We start from the raw sequence: 20,523 nt of genomic DNA on the forward strand, positions 1-20,523 counted from the left end.
GGTTTAAGAATCTCTAACGATGCAGTCTGATGATATAATGTGTGGGGAATGTTTTCTTGGCACACATTAGGTCCTTTAATACAATTTGAGCATTGTTTAAATGCCACAGTCTACCTGGGTATTGTTGATAACCATCTGTATCCCTTTTATGGCCAATCTTCTTATCTTCCATTTGCTACTTCTAGCAGGATAATACACCATGACACAAAGCACACATCACCTCAAGCTGGTTCTACAAATATGACAGGATGATAAGTTCAGTGTACTTAAATGGCTTCCACAGTCACCAAACCTAAATCCAATAGAACATCTTTGGGATGTTGTGAAACGGAATATTCTCAGCAACTGCATGTAGTTATCATGTGAAAGTGGACTAGAAAGTCTAATGAATGTTTTCAGCACCTTGTTAAAGCCATGCTATGAAGAATTCAGGCTGCTCTAGGGGAAAGGGGTGGTTCTACCTAGTACTAGAATGTTGTGCATAATAAAGTGGCAATTACCCGGTGGCAGGATAATCTCTCAAACACTCCTTTTGGGGCTTACTATGGGTTCCCTACATACTTAGTCCTTCTCCTTCAATCTAATTAGTTGCCCCTCTGCTCCATTAATCCTGGGACACCCTTGGCTCCAACTTCACAATCTGGTAATCGATTTGGGCAAGGAAGAGATTGCTTGTTGGGGATCTTCCTGCTCCTCATCCTGCTTGACCTTGCCCATTCGGCTACTTCAACCTGTCAGGTGCCATCCTCGTACTTCCGCTGAGTGCCGGGGGCGGCTGCCTGCCCTCTCTGTCCAGCCACATCCCGTTATTATTATTATCATTTATTTGTTAGGCGCCACAAGGTATCCGTAGCGCCGTACACAGTACGAACAGTGGACTATACAGGGTGAAACAGTACAGAACAATAAATAAAAATACCAATACTTCAGAAGCTCCACACAGGCTAATACAATAAGCATGGAGTAGAAGAACAGGTGAGGAGACAGGAGGGAAGACGGCCCTGCTCATGTGAGCTTACATCCTAAGGGAGGTTAGACAGAACAGGCACAAGGGGAGCAAGAAGAGAGACGGGAGAGCGAGTGGAGGAGGTGAGGTGGTTAAGTAGATGGTTGGTAGGCTTTACGGAAGAGGTGAGTTTTCAGTGCACGTTTGAAGGAGCACAAAGTAGGAGAGAGACGGATGGAACGAGGGAGGTCATTCCAGTGAAGGGGGGCTGCCCGGGAAAAGTCCTGGATTCTGGAGTGGGAAGAGGTGATGAGAGTGGAGGAGAGGCGGCGATCATTGGCTGAGCGCAGGGAGCGGGCAGGAGTGTGAATGGAGAGGAGGTTAGAGATGTAGGGGGCGGTAGAGTGGGAGAGCCTTGTAAGTGGTGGTGAGGAGCTTGAAGAGGATTCTATAGGGGAAGGGAAGCCAGTGTAAGGAGAGCCAGAGTGGGGAGGCCGAGAAGGAGCGGCGTGAGAGGAAGATGAGTCTAGCGGCCGCATTGAGTATAGAGCGGAGGGGGGAGAGACGGGAGTGGGGGAGGCCAGTGAGGAGGAGGTTACAATAATCGAGGCGGGAGAGGATGAGTGCGTGGATGATAGTTTTGGCGGCGTCCTGTGAGAGAAAGGGACGGATGCGGGCGATGTTGCGTAGTTGGAAGCGACAGGTTTGGGCAAGGGAATGGATGTGGGGAGCAAAAGAGAGAGAGGAGTCGAGGGTGACACCCAGGCAGCAGAGTTGGGTGACAGAGGAGATGGTGGTATTATTGACGACAATAGAGAGGTCATGGTGGGATGGGAGTCTGGGTGGAGGAAAGACAATAAGTTCCGTTTTAGAGATATTAATTTTGAGAAAGCGAGCAGACATCCAGGAGGAGATGGTGGAGAGGCAGTCAGATACACGAGAGAGGAGGGTGGAAGAAAGATCAGGAGAAGAGATGTAGAGCTGAATGTCATCAGCATAAAGGTGATACTGAAGACCGAAGGAGGAGATGAGAGCACCAAGGGAGTAGGTATAGAGCGAGAAGAGTAACGGGCCGAGAACAGAGTCTTGAGGGAGAGGGTAGGGGGAGGAGAAAGAACCAGACGTGGATACAGAGAAGGAGCGGTTGGCGAGGTATGAGGTGAACCAGGCATGGACAGAACCAGAGAGACCGAGAGAGAGAAGAGTTTGCAGCAGGAGGGGGTGGTCCACGGTGTCAAAGGCTGCAGAGAGGTCGAGGAGGATGAGTAGGGAGAAGTGACCCTTGGACTGCCAATAAGAGGTCATTAGTAACCTTGGCCAGTGCAGTTTCGGTGGAGTGTTGGGGACGGTAGCCGGATTGGAGAGGGTCGAGGAGGGAATGGTCAGAGAGGTGTTTGGCGAGGCGGCTGCAGACAATCCGCTCAAGTAATTTGGAGGCATAGGGGAGTAGTGAGATAGGGCGATAATTAGCAAGAGAGGAGGGGTCAAGATTGGGTTTTTTGAGGATAGGAGAGATAAGAACGTGTTTAAAAGAGGAGGGGACTACACCAGAGGAGAGTGAAAAGTTGAATAGGTGTGCGAGATAAGAACAGGCAGTGGGGGAGAGAGAGCGAAGGAGGTGAGAGGGGATGGGGTCCAGAGGACAGGTAGAGGGTGGGGAGGAACGAATAAGAGAGCGGACTTCTTCGCCTGTTTTGGGGCAAAAGGAGCACCAAAGTTGGTTGTTGGAGGGAGGAGAAGCAATGAGGGTGGCTGGAGAAGGGGAAGAGGAGATGGTCAGTCTGATGGCATCAATTTTGGAAGAGAAAAAGGTGGCGAAGTCAGAAGCGGAGAGGGAAGGCGGAACAGAGGGGGGGGGAGAGAGTAGCGAGTTGAAGGTGGCAAAGAGGCGGCGGGGATTGGAGGACTGAGAAGAAATGAGGGACTTAAAGAAGGATTGTTTAGCGAGGCAGAGGGCAGAGTAGAAAGAGGAGAGGATGAATTTAAAGTGGAGGAAGTCAGCCAGGGAACGAGATTTCCTCCAGAGGCGTTCAGCAGTGCGAGAGCACTTTTGGAGGAAGCGGGTGAGTTTGGAGTGCCATGGTTGGGGAATCAGTCGGTGTTGGCGGATAGAGGAGGCCGGGGCGACAGCATCAAGGGCAGTAGTGAGGGAGAGGTTGTAGAGAGAGGATGCCTGGTCAGGACAGGCCAGGGAGGGAAGGGGTGATAGGAGAGATTCAAGCGAGGAGGAGAAAGAGGTAGGGTTGATAGCATCAAGGTTGCACCTAGTGAGGGTGGCTTTAGGTAAGGCGGGAGCAGGGGAGGAGGACAGCGTGAAGTAGAGGAGATGTGGTCAGAGAGTGGGAAGGGAGAGTTGGAGAAGTCAGAGAGATCACAGAGATGGGAGAAGATGAGGTCGAGGGAGTGACCGAGACAGTGAGTGGGTGAGGAGGTCCACTGCGTAAGGCCTAGAGAGGAGGAAAGCACAAGAAGTTTGATGGTGGCGGGGTCGGAACAGTTGTCAATGGGGATATTAAAGTCGCCAAGTATGATGGAGGGGAGGTCAGAGGAAAGGTAGTGGGGGAGCCAGGCAGCAAAGTTGTCGAGGAAAAGGGAGGTGGGGCCTGGGGAACGGTAGATGACAGAGACACGAAGGTGGATAGGGGAGAAGAGACGGATGGAGTGAACTTCAAAGGAGGAGAAGGAGAGGGAAGGTAAAGTAGGAATGACCCGAAAAGTGCAGTTAGGAGACAGGAGGAGGCCCACTCCACCTCTTGGACGCTCATCCGGTCTGGTGGAGTGGGTGAAGGAGAGGCCCCCATAGGAGAGGGCGGCAGGAGAGGCAGTGTCAGACAAAGTAAGCCAGGTTTCAGTGATGGCAAGAAGAGTTAGAGAGCTGGAGATGAAGAGGTCATGGATGGAGGATAGTTTGTTACGGATGGATCTGGAGTTCCAGAGGGCACATGAGAAAGGGAGGGAGGGAACAGGGGAGATGTGGATGAGATTGTTAGGGTTGATGGAGCGAGGGGGAGGGTGAGAGGCGGGGCAGTGAGAGTTGGGCTGGAGAAGGGGGCTGGGGGAGAGGATAGGTACAGGAAAGGAGCGGGGCGGCATGGTATAGAGCAGAATGATGTCAGTGGCAGTGGAAAAAACAATATGAGAATAATATGAGAAAACAATATGAGAAGTAGCAAAAATTAGAGTACAGTGAAAATTTGAAATACAGTGCAGCTGAAATGAGGTAAAATGAAAAGCACATAAAATTAAAAGAAATGCGAGTAAAATTAAAATAGAAAGCAAACAATAAGATAAAATAGAAAGCAAAACAATACATAAAATTAAACTGGAGTAAAATAAGCTAAGATGAACTACTGGTAAATGCACAGTGAAAATCACAAAATGAAAATGGTAGTAGAAGTAAAGGAGGGCTGCAGAGAGCCGGTACCAGGTGTGGAGGAAGAGGAGCAGGAGAGTTCAGGGCAGGAGAGAGTCCAGTCCAAGTTGAAGATACCAGGGAGGCCGGAGTCCAGGAGTCCCCGAGACCAGGAGAGTGCAGGGCCGATCACATCAGATCATTGGCAGTGTACTTGTGGTGCACCAGGCCATGGTGAGGAGGGCTGCATTGTGGCAACATGTGGCAATGGAATCCGGGAACACAACTGCAGGAACCGGAGCAGTGCCAGAGGAGTGTAAGTGTGCACCGAGGAGTGTGAGGAAGGCCGCACTCACAATGAGTCAGAAGTAACAACCAACTGTGGACCAGGCAGGACCAAACAGCGGGAGTCGAAAAGGCCGAGATGGACGATGGGAGACCCCGAGTACGTGGCAGGCAGACAGCAGGAGACCAGATCAGGCATCAGGACGTGGTAAGCAGACCCGAAGATGGCAGGCGGTAAGAGCGGAGTACAGTTGGTGTGTGCTGGAGGCAGAGCGGGCATCTAGGCAGGAGCCGGGGACCCACGTGGAAGAGGTCACCGGCGGGACCAGCGGAGGGAACCCCGGAATTCTTTGCGGTAGACCCACTGAGGACAAGGCAGTTGGCGACGTGGCAGAGCTGGAGTACTGTAGGAGTGAGCTGGAGGCAGAGCGGGCATCAAGGCCGGAGCCAGGGGCCGGAAGTAGGCCCCAGTGTGGAGGCAGTCGGTACCTGAGATCGGGGATGGAGCCGGAAGTAGGCCGCGGATGAGAGCAGGCAGCAAGATAGTAGAAATCACCGGGCAGCAGGAGCGCAGTCCTGAGGAGATGGTGGTGCACGCTGGAGGTCAGCACATTATCACTGGATTGGTGGTGCACGCTGGAGGCAGACACAGGGTACTGGAGCCAGGCGAGAAGATAGGAGATGGGCCTCCACTAGGTCGGAGCCGGGGACTCGAGTGGAGATCGGATCGGAGGCTGAATCACCAGCAGAATCGCCGGCGGGCAGATCAGCAGGATGGGAGGCAGAAGGGCAGCGGGTCCGAGCCGGGGGTCGCCACGTTAGAATTAGGGGCCCAGGGTTAGGCCCCCAGTGGAGAGCACACCCGGCACGTCCTTACAGCTGGGAGACCGGAAGCATAATGGGACTAGCAATGGGACTCTTCCTCTATTTCCTGACTGGTGTCGACGTAGCTTCCGTATTCCGTTACTAGGCAACAAGATACTATTAGATTTAATTATCACCAGTCAGCTGTGCTCTGACTGCCAAAATCACCTCTGGCCAATTAGGGCCTAGCTTCACCTATTTAAAGGAGACTCTGGTGTCAGAATATCAGGTCTCCTCATGCTCCAGGTTCTGTTCCTGCTTTCTGATTAATCTCCTGACTTCTGACTTGGCTACTCCTGACCCTGATTTTGGATATTCCTTTGGGCTTCATTTATCTCTCCTGGCATCTGACTCCTGGCTCCCTGACTACATTCTTAGTTTAACACTTCTTACCTCGCATCCCGCATGACTTGATTTCAGACTGTATGACTACGCCTGTTCACCCGCTACTTCCTGGTAGCTGGTGTCGAAGTCGTATAATTGGATGAACGAAAAGTATATTGGGTAATATTGTTTTATCGTGTGAATGCACTCAGCATGCCACGCTACACGGGGCATGGCGCTATCACGCGGTAAAATACGCACACACTCGCACTACAACATTTGGTTATTTATATATTTCATATTTATTAAAGGTTCCAATCCACATTCATTTATTAGTAAAATGTATTAGATTGTATATTTATTTATATATAATACTGTAGTAAAGGTTTTTATGGTTCAGGTGTTTTAAAAGATAAAGGGCTAGATTTACTAAGCTGCGGGTTTGAAAAAGTGGGGATGTTGCCTATAGCAACCAATCAGATTCTAGCTATCATTTTGTAGAAGGTACTAAATAAATGAAAGCTAGAATCTGATTGGTTGCTATAGGCAACATCCCCACTTTTTCAAACCCGCAGCTTAGTAAATCTAGCCCAAAGAGTTTGGTCTCATATTAAAGCTTATTTCACCAGCATTAACCCGGTGTGGACGGAATAGCGATCACATCTAGCGATCGCACGATACAAGCAATATGAGATTAATGCTCTTAAATACTTTTATGTGGGTCAGTTTGAACTGGTTATTCAGAGTCAAATCATGGGAACAATAGGGTGGGGGATGTTCCCCTCACACTCTGTAAGGATCAAATGACCTATAACTTGCAAGGAACTGGAATGCCATTAACCCCCGGACCAATGAAGACCTTACTAAGTGTTAGCTGGACAAGTATATACAAGCATGTTGGCTTTTGTTAGCTCTCTCTCTGAACGTGGCTACATGTGAGCATGGCTGTGTTCCATTGTCCTTGGGGGGGCTCTATAAGGAAAATGTAATGTATTCGGTGTTTTATACTTTCCTGATTTAATGTAACATCTTTAATAGGTATCATGTATCGGCTATATTGTACTGTATTGTACTTATTTATTGAACTGCTAAACAAATTGCTTTTGCTAAATAAATTGCTTGTGCCTCGGAAACACAATACAATTTCTTGGGCAATGCTTATTTGAAAACGATAGAATTACTTTAATACTGGCTTGGAGAACCCCGACCTGCACATCTCTTGCAGCAAAAACCATATCTCTTTGTGTGGGTTTCTGGTGAAGACAGGAGGAGCGTTACACTCCGCACCTCCAAGTTCAGCAGCGTCAATAGCAACAAATAGCCATCAATCAAGCTCAGTCCATGACAAAGCCCCTGCCGAATCAGCTACCTTCACCATACCATGATTTTCGGGATGTACTCTCCAAAAAGGCAGCTGACCCTTTACCCCAGCATCGCGATTATGATTGCGCTATAGATTTAGTTACGGGCTCCAAACTGCCCAAGGGAAGATTATATTCTCTTCCTATACCTGAAACTTGGGCCATGGAGGAAGACTCTTTAAAAAGATTTATTAGGCCTTCTAAATCCCTTGTGGGAGCTGGGTTTTTCTTGGTGTCCAAGAAGTACGGGAATCTATGACCTGCATAGACTTTTGTGGTTGAATAAGATTACCATTGAAAACACCTATCTGCTCCGGCTCATTTTAGTTCTGTTTGATCAGCTCAGGGGAGCCACAGTGTTTACCAAGATTGACCTATGCAGGGCATATAAACTCATAGGCATCAGAGAAGGTGACAAATAGAAAACTGCATTTAACACACAATAAGCCATAAGGCCATTACGAGTACCTGGTCATGCACTTTGACCTCTAATGCTTTCGTAGTTTTCCAGGACTTTATCAATGATGTACTCTGTAATTTCCTGGGCCTTATCGTCGTTGCATACCTGGATGACATTCTGATCTATTCTCAGTCTTTGGCTCAGCATCATCTTCATGTCAAACAGGTACTCTTACACCTCTGTGAGCTTCAACTCTTCGCTAAAATGGAAAAGTGTGAGTTTTATAGTTCAGAAGGTCTTTCTTAGGGTATTTGATTTCCTCTGCTGGTTTCTCTATGGGCCCTCTATTTGTCCATTTTAGCCTGGTCTAATATACTTACAGGACGTTTTGCTACTGATTTGCTACAAAATTTGTCCATACCCTTATAGAAGTGATGAATGAAAGCAGTGTTGGACTAGAGCAGTGATGGGCAAACTTTTTCAGGAGCGGTCCAAATAAAAAAGAAAAACTTTAGGCGGGCCAATATAATTTATTAGAAAACTTAAATATCGAAATATATAATACAATTTTTTTGAATGGGGCGGGAGGGTGTTATATAGCAGTGTTACCTCTATAAGTGCAGCGATCGTACAGACACAGCACTTATTTCAGCAGGTTGTTGCAGATCTGTCTTTCTGGTGAGCCACTAACTGACAACACAGCAGCCAATCGAAATCCGCCTTAGTATATGGCCCAGACCATCTCTTCTCACATGACTTTCAGCCATTAGGGGGCGGGCAGGTGTTTGAGTGATTGACATACGAAGTGTCCTTTTAGGAAGGAGGATGAATGTAATGGAGGAAATAGCTGGGAAGGCATAAAAATGAATGTTCTGACACACAGGGTCGGCCCTAATAATTTTATGCATATTTTAATGAAATTTTTTAAAATATTGGCGGGTTGGATCTGGCCCGCGGGCCGTAGTTTGCCCATCACTGGACTAGGGCATAAAGGGCCCACCAGAGGGGGTGTGGCCAGCCACTAGAGAGGTATAGCCAAACCACTAGAGGGGGTGTGGTAAGCCCGCAAAGGATAGTTTGCTCCACAGTGTAGTACATAAAGAATGCAGTGTGTATATAAAGAGTACACAGTATTGAACTGCCCTTTAGATTGGGTAGAACAGTCACCAAAAATTAGGAATGTCCCACTAGAATCATAACATTTGATAGACTATCCTGCGTTCTTGGCACTTTTACCACCTGTGGCTGGTGGTTTCTTTAGTTGCGGCTTGTATGGATCCTGGAATGTTGGGGGTCCTATTTGAAAAAAAAAATGGGTACATTTAGAAAATTCCAACCAGCCCTGGCGTTAAATCAAAAGGATCCACAATTAATACTTTGGCCTTCCTCCAGCCGCAACATTAAAATAATAGTGTTCCCATTTAATAGATAGATCTATAGCCCTCCAACCAATCCCCACCATTAAAGTAATAGTATTCGTATAAAATAAATTAACCTATTTCCCTCCTTTCAAACAGCCCCAGCAATAAATTGATAACATTTACATATAATAAATATACCTATTTCCCACAACCATCACTGCCATTAAATAATTCATATTCACATTTAATAAATAGACCTCATGCTCCCCAAACTCAGCCTGACATTCAATTAAAAGCCCCCAAACCACCCCATCTTAAATTAATAGTCCCTACTATAAAAGTAAATTGCCCCACCATCACCCCACAAAAAAATAGCACCGATTAGTTAGCCACCACCTACCTCACATACACACTACATTGCCACATGCCCCCTGTCCCATCACACACACACTACATTGCCGCAAGCCCCCTGTACCATTACACACACACACACACTACATTGCCACAAGCCCCCTGTGCCATCACACACACACACACTACATAGCCACAAGCCTCCGGTGCCATCACACACACATACTGCATTGCCACAAGTTTCCTGTGTCATCACACACACATACATTGCAACAAGCCCCCTGTGCCATCACACACACTACATTGCCACAAGCCCCCTGTGCCATCACACACACACATACTACATTTCCACAAGTTTCCTGTGCCATCACACACACATACTACATTGCCACAAACCGCCTGTGCCATCACATACATTACATTTTCACAAGTTCCCTGTGCCATCACACACACATGACTGTGCCCCTTCATCATCATGATGTGCCCCCTTATGATCACTTTGCACCCTCCATGCTGCTTTTGCTTCCCCCTTCACCTGCCCCCCCTTCATCATCCTGTGCCATGCTGCTTTGCCTCCCCTTTCATCACCCTATGCCATGCTGCTTTTGCTCCGCCTTCATCACCCTGTGCCATGCTGATTTTGCTCCCCCCTTCATCACACTGTGCCATGCTGATTTTGCTCCCCCCTACATCACACAGTGCCATCCTGCTTCCTCCAACTTCATAATTTTGTGCCATCCTGCTTCCCCCCTTCATAACTCTGTGCTATCCTGTTTCCCCCGACTTCATCACCAAGTGCCATTCTGCTTCCCCCCTTTCATCACTCTGTGCCATCCTGCTTCCCCCCCTTCATCACTCTGTGCTATCCTGTTTCCCCCGACTTCATCACTATGTGCCATCCTGCTTCCCCCCTTTCATCACTCTGTGCCATCCTGCGTCCCCCTTTTTATCAATCTGTGCCATCCTGCTCCCCCCTTCATCACTCTGTGCCATCTTGTTCCCCCTTTTCATCACTCTATGCCATCCTGCTTCCCCCCTTTTCATCACTCTGTGCCATCCTGCTCCCCCCCCCTTCATTACTCTGTGCCATTCTGCTTTCCTCCACTCTCTCTTCGTCACTCTGTGCAATCCTGCTTCCCCCCCTCCTTTCATCACTCTGTGCCATCCTGTTTTCCTCCCCATGCCTCCGATCCTTAACTTACCTTCCTATTGGATTCTTTCTTCTCTTCTCTTCTTATCTTCTTGCTTGCGGCTTCTCTCTGCGCCGCTCCTTACCGACATTCAGAGCAGGGAGGAGGGGCACCGGCACTGCGATCAGGTAAGGTTTTTTTTCGTACCTTGCTCCACCCCACCAATGAAGAGGGCGGAACTATCAGTCATCGGGGCTTACTGGGGAATACCCCAGCTCCCCTGCGGGTCAGTCCGACCCTGAATGTAAGTATCCTAGATTGTGTTCACAGGTAGAAATCATACTGACAAAATGCAAACTAGAAGCTTAATAGCCTTCATACAATGCATACACATATCCAATATTTAAACTCTTACAATGAAATTGGTATAGACAGATGATGTGATAAGACCAGTTAATATTCCAAGCTATAGTTACTTTCCAGCTTGTTTATATACAGCAAATAATATTATAAACACTAGGAGGCAGTAGTGTATTGTTAGAATAACTATTCATATATATACTAGAGAGATAAAATTGACTTCTAGTAGAAAGCAGATGGCAAGTGATAGTTAGCTGCAACAACAATAGTCAAATACAAAACATAAATGTATGTTATGTAATAAAAACTTACTTTCTGTATTTCTTCACAGGGATCAATATATTATCTACTAATAAGGGGACTCTATGTTGAATTAGTAATGGTAGAGGATTTCAAGCTATCTTACGGTATAACTGTTGAGCATTCAAATTCAATATTGTGATTAAATGTGAATGCAAATCAGTGAGCTGTCTAAGCTGCCACAGTGCTGCACTTAAGGTCTCAGAGTGACCACCTATGGAGTTCTCCAATATGTGTGGGTGTTAAGACTGGCAGCAAGATCTGTTGATGAAATCTATCATGGCTGGTTCTGCACAAGAATGAACAGTGGAGTGAATAACCTTTCATCGAGTGTTGGTTCGCTGGGTCGAGTTTAAGCAATATGGCACCACTGGTGTTTAGGATTTATATATATATATATATATATATATATATATATATATATATATATATATATATTTATTTAGCTTGCTGGAGTTGCTAGTGCACTGACACAACAACCCAGATGCCAGGTGGAATGTGTCACTGATTCTTTGACCATAGAGTCGGGATGGTGAGCATTGAGCCCGATCACTTCTGCAGAAGTGCCTGGAATGGACAATACAGCAACTTGTTCACCTACAAATTTGTGGTGGGAAATCTCTGTGCTATGGGCCCCAAGATAGGTCTGGACTCTAAAGAAGTATAGGGACCCTCAAAGTTCACAATAAGGCAATCCTGAAAGTATGCTCAGACAAGGCTTGATGTTTGATAGCAAAGGTGTTGCCAAATGTCAAAAGATGGAAGTCGATTGCTGAACAAGGTATAGTGGTTTATTAAAATGCAGTCACCCTGGTTTCACTGCCCACCAGAAGTCTTGCTGCTTTATTTCTATTAAAACATGGTGGTACATCAGAGATGGGTCCCATTATGTTACCTCCCTGATCCATATCCTGTCTGCCTCCTGTAGCAGCACAACTCCTTGAGCCTCTAGATCTAGAAGCATTGGTACAACACTAAATTACATCAGAGACAGTACTTATGTTAGTATTTATCATTCAAAATCAGTTGCCTGTAAGAAGGGCTCAAAGCTTGAGGCAACTGAATTGTATAGTTGTTGAATTGGTAATCGGCTCCTAATTAGAGGATTGGTGGCCATAAAGTGTTAACCCGCAATACAAAATTGTACAAATACTCGCCTTGATTATGGTAGCGGCTAAATCCCCTGCACCGTAGGTACCCTGGCACGTCAATATGTCATCACAGGGCCATGTGATCGCAGCTGTCACATGGCACAAAGTGTTAGACGGGCTGCTGAAAGTCTATGTTAGTCGTACAGGAGCTCCATCATTTCTTTCGGTTCCTGGTTGCATTCGTGTTAAAAAAGGTAAGTAGAAGGGGAGCTAGTGTCTGTGTGATGGAAGCTGCGCTGGCACAGGGGAGGCATGTGTGATAGAAGCTGCGCTGGCACAGGGGGGGCATGCATGATGGAAGCTGCTCTGGCACAGGGGGCATGTGTGATGGAAGCTGCTCTGGCACAGGGGGTATGTGTGATGGAAGCTGCAGTGGCACAGGGGGCATGTGTGATGAAAGCTGCGCTGGCACAGGGGGCATGTGTGATGGTAGCTGCTCTGGCACAGGGGGTGCATGTGTGATGGAAGCTGCTCTGGCACAGGGGGGGCATGTGTGATGGAAGCTGCAGGGCATAGGGGGCATGTGTGGCTAAAGGTACTGGGCAGAGGGGAGGCATGTGTCAGTAAAGCATGTGGGCAAAAGGGGCATGTGAGGGAGAAGCCTCTTCCCCACACGGTCCTTCCTCAACCAACAATACCCTGACAACACTCACCAGCTTTTCTCTGATATTCCCCATGACACATATTACATTATCTTTTCCCTCACAGGCCTCCTGCCCACAATCGTGTGTCACTGCTGCTCACCAGCTTTTCCCTCACATGCCCTGCTGCCTCAATCCCGACACCTCTCTTACTTCAAAATGAAAAGAGGGATCTTTTATTTGAAAGTGGAGTAGAGCCTTACCAGCAAGTGAAATAATACAGAGACCGTTATTGCCATGTTGTGGTTTTGTTTTTTAAAAATACTGTATCTAGTCACATTTTACTCAGATGGTATTAGCATTACAGGCCGTGAGTATAATTGCTTTTGTCACAACACCGTACATAAAAGATTATCTTACAAAAATAACAATACATCCAGTTTTCTACGAACTTTCTTTAGGTGTCATACTTCTGCCTTCTCACTTATCCATAACTTTTAAATTTTGATATTTTTCAGGCATTCATTGCGGGACACCGGGAACCATTGGAGGATAGTGTTGGGACCAGGCGAAAGGGCAATTGAAGACATCCTAGAATAGTGATGGCTAACCTATGGCACACCTGGTTTTGTGAGACTACAAGCCCCAGCATGCTTGGCAAGTAGATAACTAGCTGACAGCTGGCAGAACATGCTGAGACTTGTAGTTTCACAACACCTGGAGTGTCACATGTTAGCCATCACTATCCTAATAGTTCACTTACACTCCTCCTGCTCTATACTCCTCTCCAGTTAGGCCTTCAGTTTAGATTAATTGCCCAGCGTGGCAGGGCATATTTTTTATTACTGGGATGCTCTGTAGATCGGCAAGACTGAGTGTTAACCTTTCCCACCACAGTGCTGGAAGATAGGTTTATCACGTTGCTGTGGGCCACAGGAATTGGTACCTCTTAATGTTGGGGCAGGCATCATGTTTCCTTAAGGGGCCTGGGTCAGGTGGGGGATACTGGGTATATGTAAGCCCCAATGTTGTGAAATGCTGGTTCGAGCAGCTTATTGAGGGCACCTTAGCTGGCTCTGAATTGCTCCTGTTGGTGAAGCAGATTTAGAGAGCTACAGAGTATTTGGGAGAGGTGGTCCTGGCCAATGGATTGATTGGGGCATGGATATCTGCCTCTGTGATTTTGGCTTGTGGGACTCTCTGGCTTTAGTCCTTGGAAGCTGATATGGAGTCTAAGAAGACTCTTGAGTCACTTCCTTTTTCTGTGGGTGTCCTGTTTGGGCTGTAGCTAGTCAATATTATTAGTTAGGCGACAGGAGGAAAACGTGCTTTCCTTCCTATTAATGTAGCAAGGTGCCCAGGTTTTTCTCCTTTTGCTAGGCCCCCAGTCACCAAGTCTGCTGATAAGAAATTGGCATGATGGTGTACTGGCCACCCACGATCACTGACGTTTGAGGCTGTCTACTCTTCTCCAGGGTTAAATATAAATTGAAGGCCTATCGGGAGAGTGGTATAGAGGGGGTAGAGCTACGGTGAACTTCTAGGATTTCTTAAAATGTCCGTATGACTGGTCCCTACACTATACTCCAATTTTTGTTACATACTGTCCAGACTGCTGCAACCTCCATCTTGCAGCAATGATATCTTAGTCCTCTACAATCCATTCAAATAGCCTCTGCAAGAATAACCTGTCTACTCTCCATCATTAATTATGCTTCTACTGAAATCCTATTGTCTTCCATTTTAATTATCTTTTCACTACAAACGTATTTGGTGTTGTCCAATCCATTTCCACTTGTTATATCTATTATCACAATCTCTGTACATACCAGCCCTCTGCTCACACTGACACTCTTCCCCCCCCCCCCCCCAGGCTACCTCCGCTCTCAGGACTACGACCCTTCCAGGGGCAAACGCAGGATTTGAGGAGGGGGGTTTCCACGCCACAATACAAATGGGCGTGTCCAGTATGTGTAGGGGCGTGGCTACAAACACACACTGTATCAAACACACAGATATGTAAACTGTCCCATACACACACATACATAAACACACAGGATCAAGCACACAGATATGTAAGCTGTCACATACACACACATACATAAACACACACATACATACATAAACACACAGGATCAAGCACACAGATATGTAAGCTGTCACATACACACACATACATAAACACACACACACATACATAAACACACAGGCTCAAGCACACAGATATGTAAGCTGTCACATACATAAACACACACATACATAAACACACAGGATCAAGCACACAGATATGTAAGCTGTCACATACACACACATACATAAACACACAGGCTCAAGCACACAGATATGTAAGCTGTCACATACACACACATACATAAACACACAGGCTCAAGCACACAGATATGTAAGCTGTCACATACACACACATACATAAACACACAGGATCAAACACACAGACATGCAAGCTGTCATATGCACAGACAAACACAGACTCACACACATATACACATTCTTACCTTCTGCTGCTGCTGCCTCCTGCATAACACCATGCTGGCCATGTGGGAGGAAGGGGCGGGGCCAAACTGCCGGCAGAGAGCTGTGCTCACAGGATCCCAAGCTACAAACAGTAGTGGCTGGTCCCTGGAGAGGGGCCAGCCACTGTAAGCATAGGACACCCCAGGTAGGAGAGGGGTTTCTGGGGACTAGGAAACCCCCCTGGGTGCGCCCCTGCCTTCTTGAATGCTGCCCCTGAAAATCCTCAACAGAATGCCTGTCTGTCAAGTAACGTCTCTAACTGCAGGATCCTGCTGAAAAGTCACCGGTTTAACGAACAGTTCAAATGGTGTTTGTGACTTACTTCTACCAGAGCTGCGCTCCAGAGGGTAAAAGGACACGTTCTGGAGCAGACTGTTATGAGTTTTCTTCTTTACAGTGTCCGTTGATCAAGCAATATTAATGAAGGAGAAAGCAAGACACCTAATGGAGACAGTTTATTATTTTATTTCTACTCTGGAACTTCATGTTATTATCCCACGTGATAATGCCTTATGAGTTTAAATCGAAGAGTGATAGTTATGTTGACGCTTGTTATGTTGACCAGCAAGTGGGATATATTACCTGATATTGTAAATGGACGTTATCAGACATTTGTGTGTGCTGTTACATACTACAGACAGCTGAACTTTGTAATATACTGTATATTTGAATATTTTGTAAGAAATACATAATGTGATGTAAACAAAACCGACTGAAAGCAACTTTTTTGTATATTTGAGAGGTAAGGGTTGTTATAAACTAGTTATTTATTTCATCATTAAAATTACTACATCTTTATTGTTGTTTTGCCTGCTATACTTTCTCAAAAAATCTACATTTTTAGTATATCAAGTCTGTACTTTACATGTAATTGCTATGCCAATCAAGGCTCCCCCACCTCCCCCAGCAATGGAGGACCCAGGAGGGGGTGAGTGATCCAGGTAGCTGCCTGGACCAGCACACTCATGGGGGTATATTCATTAAAGTGCGGCTTTGAAAAAGTGGATATGTTGCCTATAGCAACCAATCAGATTCTAGTTATCATTTATTTAGTACATTCTACAAAATGACAGCTAGAATCTGATTGGCAACATCTCCACTATTAGGATTTTTTTTATTGAATGCCTACATTTCTTTTTAGCCTGACAATCATTATATATTCACAGTTGTTCTGAGTTAAAAATGTCCAAATTTTGGATAAAAAAATGCATCTAGCACCACGTCTATTACACCACATCTGAATATAAGAAAGGTCCCTGCAAAATAAACTTAGTTTTGCACCTATATCAACAAGAAGTTACTTGTAATGCGATTTGCAATTGATCCATCATAATCCCACCGGTGCTTATTTGTACAGTGTTCCACTAACTACATCTCTTATCACTGCAGGTAATTTTAAGTTAGGTGTGTGTCTGAATGTAAATTTGCTGTGCACAAATATGGTGCACTCTAATTTTCATTGCAAGTTGTGCCCTCCACAATAAGTGCTGAGAGACAAAATCTGTGGCATTGAAAGAAAGATAATTCAGCAAATAATATTAAGAATAAAGATCCTTTTTTATTAATTACTAGCTGAAATACCCCGCATTGCCTGGGTTTAAATCTTCAAGTTATTAAGTTATCAATGAGTTGGATGTAACTGTCAACCCTTTCAAATTAATTAGAAGCTTAGCAGGTCTTCCAACACACCCATTAGGTGTCGTTTTTTTTTTATTTTTTATATTAAATGTCATTGAAATCCATCTCGTGGAAGGTCCGGAACAGGTTTGTCAGGTCAAAGTTCTGCCCAGCGTACATCAACGGGAGGTTCTACTGGGACCCTAACCTCCATAAAACCTGGACCGTCTCACGTTTGTTTTATCCCAATCTGTGCAGGGGTGTCTGAATGCATAACTGGGCAGACAAGCAGATCAATGATTTTTATATATAAGATTTTACTGTGATAGAGCATCCTCAGAATCATTCCTACTCTTGTCTGCCTTAGTTACATTCACCATTCTGCGCTCTTTTTATGATAATTGCTATACCTACTCCCAGTGCCCTTCTTGAGTATGGTTGCAGTAGGATTAAGGATAGGGATGCGGTATCCTAGTACATGGACAGGAGCCAATTACTGGGGAGTCACCAGACACATTGTGGTTAATAATATACCCTTGGGCAAAATATACACCATGGGTATATCCAAGTACTTTTTAACTTAAAATGTTAACACTAAAATATGAACATATCCTGGAGGGATGGTTAAGTGTGAGGACGGATGGGAGGCAGGGAATCGTGTCATTTTGGTACCGCCCCCAACGATACGTTTATGCAGCCGCTTCAATATGACCCAGGTGGCAAAGCCTACATTATGCGGTTTGCTGTGACTCACGTCATAGAGGACCCCATCCTGCCCACTACACTAGGAAGTGGCAGGGTACGGGAAAACCAACCCAGGAGATCTATGCAGAATTAGGGAGTCTCCCAGACAATCCGGGAGAGTGGGCAAGTATGATTAAAACATAACCTAAAGCATCCACTACAAAGCATACAAGTATACTAGTCAACTCCTGTAAGCAAATCTATATACACCAGACATAGAGAATACTAAGTAACACCAAACAAATGAGCTGGCAACAATAATTGTCTGCTAGTGAAAGCAAGTTATGTGAATAGAGAGGGAGAGGGGGCTCTTTATATATTTCTAATGCATGGTGATGTGCATAGAATAATAATTGTAAATACCTTTTCTCATGGGCTAATATCTACACATTATCCTTTACTTTGAGTTGATCTTTCAGATACTTCACTGTGAGCTGGCTAAATCCCCTTCAAATTCATGACCTGGCCAGCAGGGGGCCAAAAAGGTATCTTCGGTGAAAGTGATTTAGCTGGCTCACACTGAGCTGGCTAAATCCCCTTCCAATTCATAACCTGACCAGCAGGGGGCCAAAAAGTACCTTCGGTGAAGGGGATTTAGCTGGCTCACACTGAGTGTGCTATTTCCCATGCATTGTAGGTACCGGGTACCTTCGGTAAAGGGGATTTAGTCGCAACCCTTGATTATGGTAGGCTGCAAAAACTGATCTTAAGGCAGGCTTATCTGAGCATCTTCATTTCTGAATACTGAGACGATTCAACAATCTGCATACACAGCTTACTCACTAAATTTAATTTAAAGTATGCTAGGCACAACCGCCTGAGGAAATTTGCGAGACTGATGAAACGCGTTGGTACACCCCTTATTGACGTCACACAGGAAGGAGTACAAAACTTGCATTCCACAGTGGAACACACGCCGGACTGATCATCGCTTCACACTGCCACCACTGAACCTGTCCCCATACACGGAGGTAAAGATTGCATCCACCCGCTATTCTGGATGCTAGGATAGGACTCATTGGCTGGTTACTACCCTCCTCCGATTCTGGATTCTGGATATGAACTACATCTGAGAGACCAGTGAGTTATCGGGCTAGAAGCCCTGTTCCTCTTTCAACATCTTTGAACCATTCTTAGGTTTTCCACCACATATTCTTTCACCGATACATCGTGGATTTTCACCATAACCCATTATTGGTTGGACTGGGTTACTTTAGGTTGGCATCACGTGATGACCGATATTAATTTTCTATTTACAATGTTATGCTACTGCATTTTAATTTTAGTGGTTCACAATATTATGATTTATAAGGTTTTTATAGTGTGTAACCTTTTACCTTAAGTGTTTTAGAGCATAATAAATTGCATATTCATTATAATCACTTATCAACAGTTATTTACCGTCAACAAGTAGAGATACATGGTGATATACATATATGTAATGTTACACAGTTTATTTCCAGTGATATCATACTCTCTATCTATTTTTGCAATTACACTTATTGTATTTTATTCAGAGAGTTACTCAAACACCTCCACCCTAGAATAAGCACTCCACTGGTCTGATTACCAAAGTCAATAGTGCACATAATATTATTGGTCATATAAAGTATGTAGTACCTGGACTAATCTTGTAGAATATGGCACAGCTATATCCTCATCACATAACGTTTTGCTCATTCGATACCTCACCTGAGTTGCTAATCTTTATTGGATAAAATAACTAAGGAGCTATAGAAAGTTATTTCTTATAAGAGTCCTAGATCTGAGCTCAAGGCATCTCTATGGAACCAGTTAGATGTTTTGAAATTTCCAATTTTATTCCTTGATTGATTCCTTCTTGGTGGTCCTCTTAATATAATAAATTACTATTATTACTCAAAGGCTCCCACCAAGTCCCTAAGAATGTCTGGTCTGTTACCTCAAGTCTCAGAATGCTTTTCCCTCAACATCCATACCAGCTTCTGCTTCAAAATATCCTGAATAGCTAATCCTGAATCATGACATAGTGACTATTGTCTTTATGTGGCTTCCTGTTGCATTTTTTTTTCTTTTATGTTTGCAATGCCTTTAACTCTTACAGAGAGTAAGTGTTAAAAACATTGCTATTATAGTTACTTCAAGCTGTATACTGTATTAAAAATAGGGAATGTTATTTTCACATATTACAATTAGAGATGTTCACTGACCCCTGTGTTCTGGTTTTGGTTTTGGATCTGGACTAACTTCGTGTTTTGGTTTTGTCAAAACTGCCCTTGTGTGTTTTGGTTTTGGATCTGTATTTTTTAGAAAAATTGCTAAAATATGCTAAAATCACATAATTTTGCTCTTTTTTTGTTCCTACATTATTTTTATCCTCAATAACACTAATTTCAAGTCATTTGCAGTCAATTTTGACCATCTCACAGGTCACAATATTATTTTCATACACTTTCGGACAAATACTGCAGCAACCTGGCTGGATGGTAAGCACAAGAGCAATGACTCAAACACAGCGCAGTTTCTAGCACATCTAGGAAACATTGCCACACATCAGTGGCAGAAAAGAAAAGTGGTGCAAGATGGAATTGTCCTTGGATCATGAAACCAGTTATGGTTCATTTGATCGCTCTAACCCATTTCTTGGATAATTGTGGTAATTCTACAGCTAATTCATGGCAACAAGCGCGGACCCCATGGGGATGCGTGATTTTATCAGACCCAGACAATCCAGGGTGCCAGACAATGCACTAAAAACAGCCTTTGTAATTCCCAGCAAAAAGCAAGTTCATCACTGAGCTTCGAAACAATCAGCCCCAATTTCCACAAAATTATAATATAGTTAGGTACCTTTGATGTAAAGTGCAGATTATAAACACTTGATG

This window comes from Mixophyes fleayi, chromosome 2 (assembly GCF_038048845.1).
Source record: "Mixophyes fleayi isolate aMixFle1 chromosome 2, aMixFle1.hap1, whole genome shotgun sequence".
Taxonomy (NCBI): domain Eukaryota; kingdom Metazoa; phylum Chordata; class Amphibia; order Anura; family Limnodynastidae; genus Mixophyes; species Mixophyes fleayi.